The following is an 11,248-nucleotide window of genomic DNA, read 5'->3' on the forward strand; positions in this document are numbered from 1 at the left end:
AAGGATGTCCTCAAACTTCATATTCCCAAAAGCACACTGCAAAGATATATCATCACAGAACAGCGTTTAAGGAGTAGTACCAGTTTCTGTAGGAAAGACAGATGGAAATAAATGAACATACCTTTATGTTTCTGATAGAATTTGCAACCATTACAATTCCATAAGAACTTTGCTCTGGATAATTTGGCTCCCTTCTGCACCTTTTACAGCTTATTCTTTCATATTTCTCCAACGTAAAAAGACGAGTTACCAAGCTTTCTCTTTCTGGAGTTTTCCACCAATGCCAAAACTCAAGGATCGCGACGACTACCTCAGCAGCATCACTTGACTGAAAAGTGTAAAAAAAGAACAGAATGACATTTAAGAAAACAGTGAGAAAGTTTTAGAAGCTTTTATTTATCCGCACAAACCAGGGAATAAACTTCTTCTAAGGAAGCAAGTAAGTTGCTCAGTAGGTAACTGTCCATCTTCTTTTATCTGCTCCGAGACAACAGCAGAAAAGAAATCTTTTAGTGCACAAGGAACTTGTTCTTCCAGGTTGCCATGAAATGGTTGCCGATTGTGCACCAAATCCTCTCGAAGAACCTTAATGTTCAAGAGTGCCTGCAGTATCATAATTTGTTAAAGGAAATAAGTAAACAAAATACTATATATATGTATGATAACAACGAATGAGCTGAATCAGAAGAAGAGAGCTCAATGTTTTGAATCTTATCGTTGTTGGTGTCTGCATTACCTTCAGCGTCATGTCAAGGGCTGAATTGTATCTCGTTGCTTCTTCATGTGCTGACTCCAAATGTCCAGACAGTAAATGTTCTCCAGGCACGTTTTGCTTATCTTGAAGATGGCAAATGAAAGAAATAAGAAACTATGCATCTCAAAAACAACAGAGTTCAAAATATTCATCAACTGAGAAATAACCTTTAGTAGATTCCTGTTGACTTTCAGTGTTGGATGAAGTTTCCAATCGACCCCTTTCACTTGAAAGAGTATCTTCTGGTTCCATAGAATCTTCCGTTGTTTTTGGTGATAAAGAAGTAACTTCCGGTTCAAGGTTGAGAGAAGATTCGCTGGACATATGTAAAGATCACGTTTTGCTCAGAGAAAACCTACAAAGAATTTACAACTTGCGAAACGAGTCTTGAAAAATCAAAGTTCTCATCTAAAGGAGTGTGACTTACTGTTCAACATTCTGATCAAGAATTCTAGACATGCTCGCTAAAGTTCTCTGTTACACCATGAAGGAGAAGGACATTAATTCTTACAACTGAGTAATTAAAAATTTCGTGGAAGCAAATAGAAAATTTGAATTTTAGCGACCTTTTTGCTTTTACTCTTCTTGTTGTTTGACTCTGACTTCTTCCCCTTCTCCTGTTCGGCTTGTGCTGCTCGTAACTTGCTTTTGGCATCCATATCTACAACTCCATCCAATTCATCCTAGACGAAGAGACATAATTATAATATTAGGTACAAATCAAAGAAAATATCAGAGACGCGTTTTCAATAATTAAAGTTACAAACCAACCCGCAGGAAACGTTTCAACAGGTGAAGGATATAAGAGCGGTAGTCAAAAGCAGAAAGCCTAACAAGGTCGTTTAGCAAATTGATCCTCGAATTTTCAACCAGTAAAATCTTTGTATCAGCTACAGGAACCTGCAAGTCAATATATACGTTGAGGTGACAATTTATGTTATTCTGTTGTAAAATTAAAACTTAGATCAGGATAGAACCTTGTTGGTGACCACTGATTTCAGAAGGTCTATGGACTTCAATACTATATCATCATTGAGATTTTTATGCCCATGTATGAGAGTCAGGCAATCTTCTAGATCGGGGAAATCAAATGTCGGATGTGATGCTCCTTCGAGAACATCTCGTACTGCACATAAGTACAGTTTTGTGGTGTGAGAATCTCCGGCGTCTATCATAAGACGCTCGTCACATTTATCGCATAGAAGAGATGCATATGAGTTCCATTGATTTTCTGGAACATTTTTTCTCCTTTCATCTTCCAGTATACATAAGTTTTTAGCGTCAAAAAGAGCAGTATCATAACTCAGGATCTGCAACTTCTTTGCATATTTGATTCCCAAAGTCGTACATGTGAAGTGAATGGCTCTCAGAGCAGCAACCCATATTTCAAGATTGTGTGCCCTGATAGATCTGGGAAATTCAAAGCTCTCATCTATCAAAGGGTAGTCTAGCAACCAGGTTATGATATCATCGCCCTGAGGATGCGTCTTGGTGTAGTGAACACTGTGATCACAAACATCTATCGTCCCTTCATCATCAAATGGAGCAATCTTTCCTCTGAGCAGTCTTTTATCCAGAAGCATAAATGAAAACTCATGGTCAAGCTGGATCTTTTCCTTAACTCGCAAACGAACCAATAAACTGTCTGTTGCGTTGGAAAGCAGTTGTGTACCATCAACCCTTTCAAACTTAATGCGTTTGAGAAGTTGTAGAATTTGATGGAGTTGATGACATTCCAAAAAGCAAATACTCTGAGGCGTTTCCACTAAGCGGCAATCGGAGGTAAGAGTCTGCTCGGAAATTTCAAACTGTGCAAGATGCTTAACCGTAAACTGCATCATCCAATCTCGAATGCTACAAGAGAGAATTCTCCGCTCGCGGAACGAAACAAGGAGAAACTGGATTTCTTTGAGTAACTTACTGCGTTCTTCGTCTGAAGCTAAAGGCCAGTTTTTGGACCATCCATTCTCATATACAAACTCTTTCACAAATTCGAGCTGCGTCTTGATCATTTCAGCGGCAGCTACTGCATCAACAGGTTCCCAACCTGCAACCGATATCATAGCAGCCCAGACTTCATCTACCCTCTGCGCCATAAGCTTTGTCGTAGAAGGTTTGAATTTTGCAGCATGTTCTTGTTCAAGATGATTCTTAAACTTTTTAGGATAATAGAACTTGTGCGAACAAGATCGACACAGCCAGAATTTCCATTTTCTGTTTATCTTTGCAGAATCGACAACTTGTTCCAAAGCATCTATACCCTCTCTGCCATATAATCTCTCAACATAAGCTTTAAGTTTTGCAGTGCTTACTTTCATGAAGTTCCTTTTACTCTCAGCATCCATACTCGCCCAATACGACCTCAATCTTTTACCCGCAGCAGTATGCGGGTCACTCCTTACACTGTCTTGAATTCTTTTTGACTCCCTAAGTTTTGGTTTAGACTCTTCTGAAGTAACACCAAGGAGGATCATTGACTCTGCCGCTTGGACTACATTCTCAAGAGAAGTTTTAGTATTTGCCTCGCTCAAGCTCAAACCACCAAAAGAATCAAGAAAAGATAAGCCTTCTTTTGCAATGGTCAGAGCTTTCCTGCAAAACGATGCTGAGCCAAGCAGTTTAGCCAATTCTAACAGTGCAATCGCAGAGTAAGCGTGTACACCGCAATCTTGAGAAAAGCATTCAACAGAAGCCAAAAAGAATGGGAATTTCATGTCACTGTTCTCTGTTTTAGTCGCTTGTTCGAAGAAGAAAGAACCTTGCAAGTAATGAACCATTGTTGGAACCTTTTCTTTCCCACGAATCAAAATCGAATCCTCAATTGCCTCCAATGCCTTGACGTGATCTCCTTGGTCGAAGTAACCTTTAACAAGTTTCTTGAGTTGTGCTTCCTCAGGATCTTCGAGTAATAGAGAAAGACAAGCCTTCATGTTTCGAGAAAGAGTAACGAACGATTCTCCTCAAGGATCTTGCGATTACTTTGCTCTGTACTCCTCTATGGTTTTGAAAAATCAAACGGAGACGATAACAACAACAAGATGGAAGCTTTTTTATCACGTGTGATCCACGTTACGCGAGTTGGCGAAGCTTTATATCACGTGAGATCTACGTGACAAGAGAAACCCAAATATCGTGGTGTCGTCTTTTTCGAACAACTCTTCTTCTATATATCTCAGTGGGGAATTCTATCGAACAACTTGCGTGCATTCTCTGTTTTTTACGATTTGAATTCATCTTCCCCGGAACTAACAGAGACAAACCAGAAATTGTGCCTATTAACAGACGAAAACCCACAAACTGTCTGAAATATTTCCAAGTTGGAGATGATCAAAATCGGTCGCTATGTTGTGTAAAAGAAAGAAAAACAAACAAACCCATAAGTCCGTCCGTCCACATTGGTTTGGCTTTTCTATATTTGCAATTACATTTCTTAGTAATTTTTTTTTTTTTTTGTGCGAAAGTAATTATTCACTAGGTACTAACCCCTGGAGAAACGCGGGTTGAACATTTTTTTAATAAAAAATTTGTAATAATTTATTTTATTATTATGTTATTTATAATAGTTTGTGATTAAAAATTTGGTTTGCTTATATTATAATTTTTGTATTTTAAAAAATGTTTATTGAAAACCTGTCAAAAAAACATTTGTATGTAATGAATAAAATTGTTTAAACATTTGCAATTAAACACAATCCTTACTAACATGTAAAAAAGAGCAACTAAATATAGCTAGTAAAAGTTCTAAAAAGTCTCTTGGGAAACAACATTCATTTTTTTTATGTGGCTTCCTTTTGTGTCTGTAATAATTTTAAGTTTTTAACCTGTGGTGGAAATTTTTTTTGATAAAATTTGTAGCAGTATATTTTATTTGATTTGATTTTTAAAATCTTACCTGTTAATTTTTTTTTAAGTACGATTAGTTTTGATTCTAATAGATTTTTTTTTTCTTTTCTACAATTTATTTTATTTGATGTGTCCTCGATTTTCATTTTTTAAGAAATTTTCTTTATTTAATTAATTAATTAATCTTAATTACGTTTTTTAATGGCAATTGAATGTATTTTTTACACATTTAAGGTTAGTTTTATATTTGTACTTCTAATTTAATATAGTAGGATAAAATTTGTAGTTGTAGATTTTATTTGATTAGATTTTTAAAATCTTAGCTGTTAATTTTTTTTAATACAGATTAGTTTGATTCTAATAGTTTTTTTTTTACTTTTCTACAATTTATTTTATTTATTGTATCCCTGATTTTCGTTTTTTAATTAATTATATTTATTTAATTTATTTATTAATTTTAATTAAGTTTTTATAATGGTAATTGAATGTAATTTTTTACACATTTAAGGTTAGTTTCATATTTGTACTTCCCAATTAATATAGTAGAATTAGTAAAAAAACCAAATTATGAACACAAGTTTGTATATTTATTAGTGGAATGAAAATTTTTATATTTTATCATCTAAAAATGAGATTTAGTGGTATTTTGAGAAATTTTTATGAGATTCTTATGAATTATGTATTTTTTTTTCTTTTTCTTTTGTGGGATGTGAATAAATTAGAAACTTAGATAATTACTGAACATTTAATCAATTGGATTTCAACAGGATTCTAGCCAAATGAACGGATCTTCTACTGTTATTGAAATTTAAGTGACATCACAAATACATGGTGTTACTTTAATACAAGAAGACTAGAAGAAATTGCTAAATCGCACATAGAACTTTAGTAAACTGGTGAGTAGGAGATATAAACAAAACCGAAAACCATAACAAAACAGATTTAAGAAATAAACAAGGATCTACACTACACAAACAAGAATTAAATAACTAATAAGGTCATTAATAAATGCATACACCAGATCAGAGTAGTCATACATGCATGGTAGATAGATAATTAGATTATCCTAAACATAGATATAAAGCGTTCACACTTCACATCACATTCAATCTCTATGCAGAAAACAGACTAGTCATACATGCATGCAGGGCATGGTAGATAATAAAAGGTTATCCTAAACATAGATAGAGCGTTAACTTCACATTCGATCTCTAACGCATAAAACAGATTAGGTAAGTCATACAGACGGAGAAAGGTAGCTCAACAGATACCCTAAAAGAAGGGGTGGTTTTTGATGGCGTTACCAACTTCGCACTCCATCTCTACATTCAAAGTATATCTTCATCGTCCAAGTAACCCTCCTGAATTTCAGCTAAAGGCATTGACTGAGCAATGCCCCTCCATGCGTTCAAGGTCATGACCCAACCTTGAAATACAAAACAAGCAAAGTGTGTAAATCACGTTAGTTATAACTTATAAATATTATAAACCATTAGGTTATAGTCAATGTATAGTACGACATCTGACATCATCAGTTAAGAACGCCTAATGAGAGTGTCATCCGCATCTATTTTATCCCATGCATTAGCACCGACAATAAGCAATATTTTTTTACTTACGCCATTCTGATAGATTTTTTGATCCACGCGGGTCTAGAACCTGCAGCTGTGCTCGCACCATAACCAGCTCACCCGTCAATAAGTTTTCCCCTTCAGCTAAATGCACATAGCTGGCTGATTGGCCCTCTGCGCTAGAGTCTCTCTTTGGATGCGGTTATAGAGTCCTGTAAAACATTATTTGTCCACTTGTTAGAAAGAGTTACGGAAAACAAAAAGAAACATTCATAGACTCACCATTTTTTTTCTCCCATTTGAAAGGTTTTTGAAACGTAATCACTCTGTTTCAGAAGAGAGAAATCCCGAACACCCCAAGAGAATTTGTGAAAAGGGAGGTTTTCAGCAGCAGCGACGGGTGATAGAGCAATCTTCACATGAGCACCAAAATCATGTTCTTCTCCCTGTAAGATGTATCCATTGGCAGGGTCACTGAAGGCCTCAACTGGAAGAACTTGAGAAAGTACTCCCCAGACCGTTCTTGAACAACCAAATTTCTTTACTTCCACATCTACATGTTAATATGTTAAGGATGTTATACTTATACATATATCAGTGATGCATTCATAAAATATATATTTGTTCATATGAGAGAGAGATACAAGGGTATGTGCATACGAACCTTGAACTGAAAAGTACTTGTTCTCTTTCTTGTTAAAGACAAAGAAAGAGAGATAAGCGTAGACCTCCGTGGGTGGTGCTGATGTGGATGAGAGGCAGCTCTTGTCAAGTTCCACATACATTGAGACAAAGCCCCTTCCGTTGTCTTCTTCGTTACCTTTAGGGTATACAACCAATCTCCTGATTTTCATAATTTTGAGATAGATGGGTTACTACAAAAAGCCAAACTTTCTTACTTATAGTGATGAAAGATATGAAATTTTTAGTTTAGAACAAGACCACATACCAACTGTATCCACCAGACGAGAAAACAGATGATTCGTTTCTGTTGTTGTTGACAGTAGTAAGCTGAGAAAGCTTGACAATAGAAGCATAAGGAGGAAGATGATCTCTCCAGCTCCTCAAAACTGCAACATCTGGTAGACTTGAACCCCTCTACACAACAACAGAAGAGACGGTTTTTTAATAATTTTTTTTCCCAAATACTAATCAAACCACACAGAGCTACAACAAGTTCTGTACTTCTTTTCTTTAATAGTAAGAAGAAGAAGAAGTTGAAAGCTTGAGAAAAAAATTACAACGAACCTGTGGGAAAGAAGAAGAAGGAGGATGATTCTGTCTCCAAGTACTCATCATAGCTTTAACATCCCGGTTTTTAATTGGGAATTGGGCTGGTCTGTTTTCTTTTCAAGCCCATTAAGGCCCAAGAAGAACAAGTCACAAGAACGACAAGGTTTATTGTGTGTAATTGTGGGACGACATACTATTTCCCCCTCGGAACTATCATATTGTTCTAGTTCCCCATCGATCTTTGATATCTTACCAGTTCTTCTTCAGACTTATATTGTCCGTCTATATCCCCCGAATCGATACATCTCCACCTATTTTCCCATCGAACTGGGTTTACACGGTTTTGGGACTAAACCCGATAAAAACCCATGTTAAACCGGTATAAAACCAATTGATAACCCGGGTAACATATACAACCCGACCCGACTTCTTCTTCTTCTATTTTAAATCGAGAACTCCAAATTGACAACTAAGAACCCTAAATATCAAAATTCCAAACGAAATCTCTCTCTCTCTCTCTCTCTCTCTCTCTTTCTCTCAAAATCATGAGTGGTTCTTCGAGCTGTTCGTCAAATGTCCGCGAAAGAGGAAGAGTTGTTGGTATACCTAAGAGATGTTGGTGTGGAGAAGAAATTGTGGCCAAAAATTCGAAATCCAAGCATAATCCTTGTAGAAGATACTTTCATTGTGGGTATGCAGCTGTAAATAAGGTAATAAAAGGTTGAAGTTTAGTCTTTGGCTTATGTGATAAGGTACTTTTGAATAACCAAACCAATTGTCTATGGTCTAGCTTATGAATGACAATCACGTTTTCAAGTGGGTCGATGAGGCTTTGTTGGATGAGGTAGAGACACTGAAAGAGTTCATGTCAGAGACAATGAAGGTTGACAAGAAGATGCAAATGGAGCTGCAAATGGAGCTTGAGAAGAAGATGCAAATGGAGCTTGAGAAAAAGCTATTTGAGAGGATTGAAGATGTAAAAGCTGAATTCAAATCCAGGATGAATAGGATGATAATTGTTTTGGTATTTGGTTGTATGATGATAATTGGTCTAGTGAAGCTAATATGATTGTTAGTTGTTTTATATGCTTGTTAATGTCAATGGTTGTATGATTGTAAGTTGTAAGTTGTTGTCAATGGATCAAGTTGTTGTCAATGGATCAGTTTTATCACACAAGTTATTAAAAATAAGAGAATATGTTCCCAAAAATGTTTCAAAATAGACCATTCATCCGAAACCGTGTTAAACAGAACAACATTCGAAACCGAGTTAAACAGGTTCAAAAGAGAAACCATAGTAAGACAGAACAACATTCATGTTCTGAAACAGGTTTTAAAAGACAAAAAAAAAGGCAGATCAGTCCTACTTGTGCTTCTTCTCCATCCCACATTACTACTCTTGAGTCAGACCACCTTGAGAAGATTCCACTTCAGTTCAAGCCTACAATGTTAATCAAATATTAGAAGCAACCTTTGAAACAAAGAACCAGCCATCACATTATAAAGAATAACTAACCTATGTTGATTTCTTCTTTTTCTTCTGATGGTACCTACAGTTATGATCAGCTGCACCACAAATCCCACAATGCATGATTCTTTTCTTTTGTTTTGGTTGCTTCTTGGTAGGTGACTCATTAACAGCTTTCTTCCTCTTCTTGTCTACCTTTTCATCGTCCGGCCTTGGTGGTGGATACCCACTCTCACCTCCAGTGCAAAGCCAATAACGTGGATCTCTTTGTGGAACAATCCCTTCAGTGTAATTCTCCTTCCACTTAAACGTTCGGAACCATTCACACACGTAGTCTTCAGCTTCCAATGTCTTCTTGAGTATCAGTCCATAAGCATGTTCACAAGGGATTCCACATATCTGAAATTTCATGCAGGTACAAGTTCTCGCATTCAAACAGACTCTGTGTTTGTCATATCCCAGGTAAACTTCATAAGCTCCATTTGTGCTAGGATATACAAAGCACTGAGAAGCTGCTTTATGCTCTTCAGCCAAGAAATGTTTGACATATGGAGTGCATATCCCTGACAAATACATGAAACCACATTAAACTTTTGAATTCAGTACATATTAATGAAAGATAAAATAAGTGTAGTGTTACTAACCTTCGTGTGAATGAGAAAGTGCAGACCGTTTAGCAAAAGTCTTCGTACAGCCTCCAACATGGCCACAAATGGTTTCTCTCTTGCCTTATTGATTGTATTGTTGAAAGACTCAACAGAGTTGTTTTCAACATCCTCACAGTAGCTACCAATCTTGTGGAACACCCTACACCATTGTGAGAACAGAGAATATGCTTCTCCTTCCGAAGTGATTTTAATTGTGGAGGAGCTTGTCGCCGTAAACAGTTCCGAACTAAAATAATAAGAGTTTTAGAATTTGAATTTGTATTGCCTTTTTCTGGAAAAAAATCTCGGGCCCCTTTACAAATGACCTCCCCCTTACATATTTATACCGACCCATTTACTACTCAATTAATACGGAATTAATAGTGCGCGATCCGCGCAGCCTAATTAACCCTCTTAAATGCGGGAATCTTTGACCGGGCCCGAGCTGCGAGCTGTCGAGCACGGAACGTCTCCGTGCTCCCTTCCTTTCTCCGGGCCTGATGGGCCGATCAATAACACCTCCTCGGCCCATTAGGCAAGCCTGACTTAGGCCCTCTTGCCTATTGCCCGAGATGGTAGATCGTGGGTACAACAGTTGCCCCCCAAGTCTCCCGAGCTGAATAGTTCGGGAGACTTTTGACCTTCAAGCGATCAATTTTGGGAAACTGAATATTCCCCATATCCCCACGATTTGATCGTGATAATGATGGGATTTGCCTTCCCGAACAGGCCTCGGGGCCCACTAGGTGGCGTGTTGGTTATAAGAGAGAAAGAGAACGGTGTGAGACCTTTCACTTCCCCAGGTAATCATTGCTTCCTTGTGCCGTGTATAAAGGTAAACTCGACTTCTCTCTCACCCCAATTCTTCAATCGTGTTTGTGCTTTTATGTTTTTAGACTTTTCTCTCTTTTCTCTGTAACCTTTGCTTTCGCCGGAAAGTTCTTCAACTCCCGTTTTCTTTTCACACGAATCGCTCAAAGAAAAATGTCTCCTCCGAAATCCTCGTCGGGTAAAACCGTGAAACCCCTGATTCCGGGCGTTTACGGCCCTCACCCACCGTCAATTCTCTCGGCGGAGAATATAGCCGAATTTAGGGGGTCCACCGGGATTTCATCGGAGATTGAAATTAAATTCCCGGGGGCTCACGAATCTCCGGAAAATCCTCCCCCAGGGTATTGCTGCGCGTTTGAGATATTCTTCTCTGCGTGCGGTCTGTCGTTTCCTCTCCCCGAACTCATCGTGAAGATGATGTTCGAACTGGGCTTCGCTCTCCCCCAGATGTGCCCAAACTTCGTCCGCATCGTCATGTGTCTTCAAACTCTGGGGGAAGAGTTCAACTACAAACTGTCCCTAGCCGACTTTCTTCAAGTATACACGGTGAAGACTGGTCGGACTAAGGGGACACTCTATGTAAGCCCGCTTTCCGGACTGAAGGTCTTTGACGACCTTCCCGAGAAGGATGAGAAGTGGCGGAAGTCGTATTTTTTCTTCCCGGTCAACGAGCTCACCTTCGGCCACCTCGCAAGTTCGCACGTATCGAAGTGGACTTCGAAAATTGGTAGAACGGTGCTCTTAGTCGGGTGCCCTTAATATACTATTTTCCTTTCTGTTACTTACTCCTTGTTTTTCTTGTCCCAGATCACTTCGAGCGCGGACTGCTTTGCCCTACATTCGTAGAGTTTTTCTCGAGGTTTTGCAGCCAGGGTCAGATTGCCTGGGACTCCTTTTCGTG

The 11,248-nt window shown here is 38.0% G+C and overlaps 2 pseudogenes; both read right to left on the reverse strand.

The window, feature by feature from the left end:
• LOC104787497 overlaps positions 1-4,133 on the reverse strand; it is a 6,108-nt pseudogene extending 1,975 nt beyond the window's left edge.
• Positions 6,044-7,467, reverse strand: LOC104789521 (annotated as a pseudogene).

This window comes from Camelina sativa, chromosome 5 (genome assembly GCF_000633955.1).
Source record: "Camelina sativa cultivar DH55 chromosome 5, Cs, whole genome shotgun sequence".
Classification (NCBI taxonomy): Eukaryota; Viridiplantae; Streptophyta; class Magnoliopsida; order Brassicales; family Brassicaceae; genus Camelina; species Camelina sativa.